Below are 5474 nucleotides of genomic sequence, written 5' to 3' on the forward strand. Positions count from 1 at the left end.
GGGGGCCGAATCTCTACTCCTAATGGAGCAGTTGGTAGTCTCCGCCGGTCAATTTTCATCCCACGAGAGATGGATTTTTTTCGTCCTCGATCCCACCTCCCTCATCCCCTCGATTCCCCCCTCCGCCCTCGAACCAGGAAATAAAAATCGGTATGCTCCCACGATGTCCAGTGCTAAACCCTCCGGTTGATCGAAAAAAACCCGCACCTGAAAAAAATCTACGAAAATAAACCTACGCCCCGACCGCAGCCCGCGGGTCGCCCGCTCCCTCGCGCCCCTGTTGCTCCCTCCTCGATCCCGATCTGGATCGAGGGGACGAGGAGCTCCTGCCTCCCCGACGGCCGGCCTCCTCCTCGCCCTGCCGCTCCGTCTAGCGCCGCCACAGCCTCTAGAGCCAGGGAAGCCATGGCCTAAGATCGGCCTCGAGGTCCCCGCCGCCGTCTCCTGCAGCTTATGCCCCGCCGCCTCACCGCCCGAGCTCGCCGTCACACCAACCTCGGCGTCGCGCCGCCGCTGGCTCTGGTCGCCTCCACCTCCGCTCCAGGCAACCCTCGGTCGCCGGCTCGCTGGAGCATGATGGCAGACGATGGATGGCCTGGTTGTGTGCGAAGGATGCAGTTCTCACGCGCAAGCTAGGGTTGGAGCCGCCAGCTCTTCATCCTGCCCGCCGGCGGCGAGTCTTCCTGTCCCGCACTTCCGCCTCCCCATTATCACAGGTATCTCCACCCCTTCCTCTTTCCCCCTCTTCTCTCCTCTCCCTTCTCCCTCCTCCATCTATGTTCCCTTCCCCCTCCCACCCCGTTATCTGTTCATGTTGTTGGCACCTGAAGAAGTTGGTGGCATGGTGAAGCCCCTGAGCAAAAGTTGCTGGAGTCTTTGAAGGAGTTGGAGAAGTCTCTAGCGATGCAAGTTCGTCTTAAACCTGAGTCCGAATCCAATTTCGTGGGAACAAGCATATATTCCATGAACTTTCCATTAGATTCAGTGGACAGGTTATGTCCTCAATGACACTTGCACACTCTAAACCCTAAAAGAAACAACTAGATGCCTTGGGTAATTTTGGCTGCATCCGTCTTGGTTAGTTGGTTTACATGTGAATTCACACGTTTAAAGGGCATGTGACCATTAACTTTATAAGTATTTAACCACGTACTAAAGGAATTAAATAGGATGCAGTACTGCAGACATTCAAAGGAGGTGGGAAGTGTACATATGCTTTATGTTAGTTATATGCACAGGGCAGCCTATCAATATAGAGGTGTCATTCAGATAGAGCTCTTTGAATATAATAAGACAAAAGATCGGTTTCCTGATTTTTTTTATAAGAAGATTCTTCTATATGTTCAGTTACATGATTTTTAATTTGATCATCTTCTTCGAACAATATTTGTGCTGACTATGATATTTTTTTTGATTTGTAGGTTCATCTGGTCCTTTACTCCTCACATAATAACTGTGAAACTTAATGAGGTACTTCTGAAAAATGCTCCCTCCCCTCTGATGTCTATTTGGTTACACAATTTTATGCTTGTGTGGTCTGGTTGTTCCTAAGTGCTTCCGGACATTATTATTTGTGTGATCAGCATTGAGTAGATTGCCTACAGCAAGATAACTTGAGTTTTTTTACTTAAGTAAACGATATGTAAATAGCTCTAAGTTAACTGGACATTTTGTCGCATTGGCTTGAATCTGCATGTTGCATCATTTGTGCACAATGAAAACTGTATGAACCTACATTGGATGGTGTATTTGTAGGAAGGTTATCCTTTCTTCAAGGACTGGAAGTTTCCTGGTAAGTGTTCCTTTTTCTGAAAAACTCTATGTTTGTTCGCTGTAATATTTTGTTTACATAAGGTTTCTCTTTCCTTTTGTGGGCATAATGGGCGACACAATAATATTCAGAAAATTGTTGTTTTAGGGAAACTGCTAACTCCATATGTCAGACCCATATCATTGTTGAGCATGCATAGTGTTCCTATGTCATTTCTATAATGTATTTGTTTCCTTTTATATAACATTAGTCTTCATTTTGGCCATGTACCTTCAAACTGAACCAAAAATGGTTTGTCTGATGACATGTTTGAGGAGATTCTTGATATGAAACAGTAGATATGAGGGTGACCGGTTTTTTTTTTTGCAAGTTTTGTCTGTGGAATCTTTTTGCAGTTGATAAGACATGGGCTGGACTTACTTCCGATGTGCAATATTTTCGGTAAAGTGATTCAAGGTATGTTCGATTGTTTACTTAGGGTGGTTACTGAACCACTTTGGGAACCAGGAAAGACATTATGTATGTAAAAATAACATAGGCCTAAAGTTCATTTTTACATTGAAAATCTATATATGAAATTTTCTGTAACAATCGAAAATTCATTCATTCACTTTGTGAGATGTCACACAACACCATGCTCCAAATTGTTGTCTATCTGATCCTTGCGGTAGAATCATAGACTCGTGCATAATTGCATATATATTGTGACTGGGCACCAGTACATTTGCAACATTCTAAAGTTAGTTTGTTGTGATTTTTTACCAAAACTTTTCTTCTATAATTTATATGCATGCTCTGAAGAATGTGGAGACGTCAGGGACAAGGCTCACAACCCCTGCCTCCTCGTTACCATCTGCGAGTTTTCCGGTGTTGAGCCTCTCATTTATTATGTACTTATTATCAACACCTTTAAGTCGATAATATGAAATTGTTGCATGTTCATTGCTGAGGTGTCAATACTCCTACATTATCCACCTCTCAGTATATATAGTGTACTGATGGCCTGCATTTTGGTTCAGCCTTACACAAGTACATGCCCTTCGGCAGCCTGGAGAGTCATCTCTTTGGTAATACTTCTTCTCAAAATTATTTAGACTTGCTAATAGAGCAGTCGATGTTTAGCTTCTGCCAATCTGTACATTCTGTTCTTAGATTTATTTTCCATCAATACCTTGTTTAGTACAAGGAAGGACTGATATTATTTCCCAGCCAGGGTCGTTGAATATTGTTTATTTTATCATAGTTCGGTGTTTTTCATCTGAAAATATATTCAAATGGGTACAGATAGGCTTGGCTCAACTCCTAAACCGGATAAAGTCCCCATAAGATTTCAATAGAATATTTTTTTGAACTCGGCAGTTATAAAATTTCAACTGAATATTGATATTGCGATGGATCGGACGCCGAAATTTGTTTTCATTTTTGTATTGAAATGGATATGGTATTTTTTTTACTAAGATACCTCCACTTGTTTTCAAAATGGATTTTGATTTTTTACTGAAACTGGAATGGATATGATTCTCTACTGATATATGGTATTAAATTGTGGTACTGAAATTGTGATCCGATCTATCGAATTTGTGGTAGTGAAACTGGGAATTGGACGTGCGCTCTTCTACTCGGCTACTCGGACGTGCCCTCAGGGTACTCAGCTCATGAGCCTCCCACTATTCCTTGTGAAGCAGCAAATGCAACATACCTAAAGGTGAATAGAGTATTTATTTGTAATATAAATGTCATAAGAAAAAGTTGACTTTATGCTGGTGATAGTTTACCCATGAATCATCATGTCATCCTTAGGTGCATAAATTAAGGTGTACATAATTTATTTTGTAAAGGAAGAATATGGTAACTTAAAAAATATTACATGTGATGCCATGTCACTGCAGGGAAGCATTTGCGCACTCACGTTTGGCATGTTCCATGCAGTAGACCTGTCGTCATTGGTTGAGGTAAGCAATGTTTATTGCTTTCTCATATATTTGTTTTTATTCACTAAGTTCGACTTTACACTTAAGAAGTCAAATCACTATTTCTTTTCAAGGTTGTCGTGAAAATTTCAAAAATAGAATGGAATGAATTGACAGTGCGCTTCTGCGTTTTTGGCTTAGATGTTGCAAGGCTGCGTGGTGAGGGCAGACGATGCACATCATCACTGCCTCTCTCTCCCCTGTCACTATTTTTCTCTTTGCTGCAGAAACTTCACACAACCACCAACAGTGAATAGGGTTACAGTTTGTGAGCTGAGATGTTTGTGTAGTTGCTGCACTTTTATAATTACTTCTGATTAGTTGCGGATGCAATGATGTTTAGCTGATGTGGAATATTTTTGACTAGAATCCTTGATTGTGTAGTTGTTGCATTTTTTTAACTTGATTTATTCATGCTTCATACACACTGGAGACAATTTCATCTAAGAAAAATCAAGTTCTGATTAAAAAAATTAAGTTCTTGGCACAATTAACATTGGATGACCTGCCTTGCTATATTTTGAACATGCTTGCTTTAAATTATTGGTTAATTGAAATAATTTATAATTTTGTCTCTGTAGTTTCATGCTCCATATTTTGATAAAATTTACAAATGTCAGATTTTGTTCATTAGCATAGGTTCATGAATGCCAAGTGCATCCAATCAACTCATCAAACTTGGGCTCTTGCACATGTCACGCCCAAGATGCGGCCCTATCCTAAAGGAACTCGAAGGTCCCACCAAGGATAGAAGCGCATCTTGAAGACGCTTTTGCAAGGTGGATATCATTACATCAACATTACATAATAGATGGGGATACATACAAGGCATACAAATGCCGCAAGGATATATTAATACATCATACACAAGGTCAACATCCGACTACGGATGAAACACAAACAGGAACTCAAACGACATCCACCCTGCTAGCCCAGGCTGTCGACCTGGAACCTATCCCCTGATCGAAGAAGCAGAAGAAGAACTCCAAAACAAGTAAACATCGCTCTCGCGTTATGATCATCGCAAAACCTGTACCTGCAACTGTTGTGTAGTAATCTGTGAGCTACGAGGACTCAGCAATCCCATAACCATGGCTATCAAGACTAGCAAAGCTTAATGGGTAAGGAAGGGGTAAAGTGGTGAGGTTGCAGTAGCGGCTAAGCAATGTATGGTGGCTACCTTACGAAACAAGAGCGAGAAAAGGAGCTAAGCAAACGGTCGGCAACTAGTAATGATCAAGAAGTGATTTTGAACTCCTACTTACGTCAAACATAACCCAAAAACCGTGTTCTCCTCAAACAACCCCGAAAAGAGACAGTCACGGTTACGCATGCAGTTGGTGCATTTTAGAAGAGTTTACTTCAAGTTTACTACAACCGGATATCAACAAATTCTCATCTGCCACATAACCGTGGGCACGGCTTTCTAAAGTTCAAACCCTGCAGGGGTGTCCCAACTTAGCCCATGATAAGCTTTCACGATCAACGAAGGATATTCCTTCTCCCGGGAAGACCCGATCAGTCTCGGAATCCCGATTATAAGACATTTCGACAATGGTAAAACAAGACCAGCAAGACCGTCCGAATGTGCCGACAAATTCTGATAGGAGTTGCACATATCTCGTTCTCAGGGCACACTGGATGAGCCAGACGTCGGGTTGGCATAGACCCTGATTGCCCAGGGGGCGCCGGACATCGCTCGGTTTGGACCAGCACTCAGAGGAGCACTGGCC

The 5474-nt window shown here is 42.2% G+C and overlaps 1 long non-coding RNA gene across 4 annotated transcripts in view; it reads left to right on the forward strand.

Moving 5' to 3' along the window:
- Positions 1–221: 221 nt before the first annotated feature.
- LOC119278107 overlaps positions 222–5474 on the forward strand; it is a 10368-nt gene continuing 5115 nt past the window's right edge. For 2 of the 4 annotated variants that reach the window (XR_005137588.1, XR_005137576.1), the window contains exons 1-6: positions 222–716; positions 1422–1470; positions 1756–1792; positions 2791–2838; positions 3359–3476; positions 3661–3723. This is a non-coding gene — a long non-coding RNA (uncharacterized LOC119278107). Of the gene's footprint in view, positions 717–1421; positions 1471–1755; positions 2228–2572; positions 2839–3358; positions 3477–3660; positions 3724–5474 lie in introns of all 4 variants that reach the window. The other 2 variants (XR_005137579.1, XR_005137577.1) reach the window with 2 other exon arrangements.

This window comes from Triticum dicoccoides, chromosome 1A (assembly GCF_002162155.2).
Source record: "Triticum dicoccoides isolate Atlit2015 ecotype Zavitan chromosome 1A, WEW_v2.0, whole genome shotgun sequence".
Classification (NCBI taxonomy): domain Eukaryota; kingdom Viridiplantae; phylum Streptophyta; class Magnoliopsida; order Poales; family Poaceae; genus Triticum; species Triticum dicoccoides.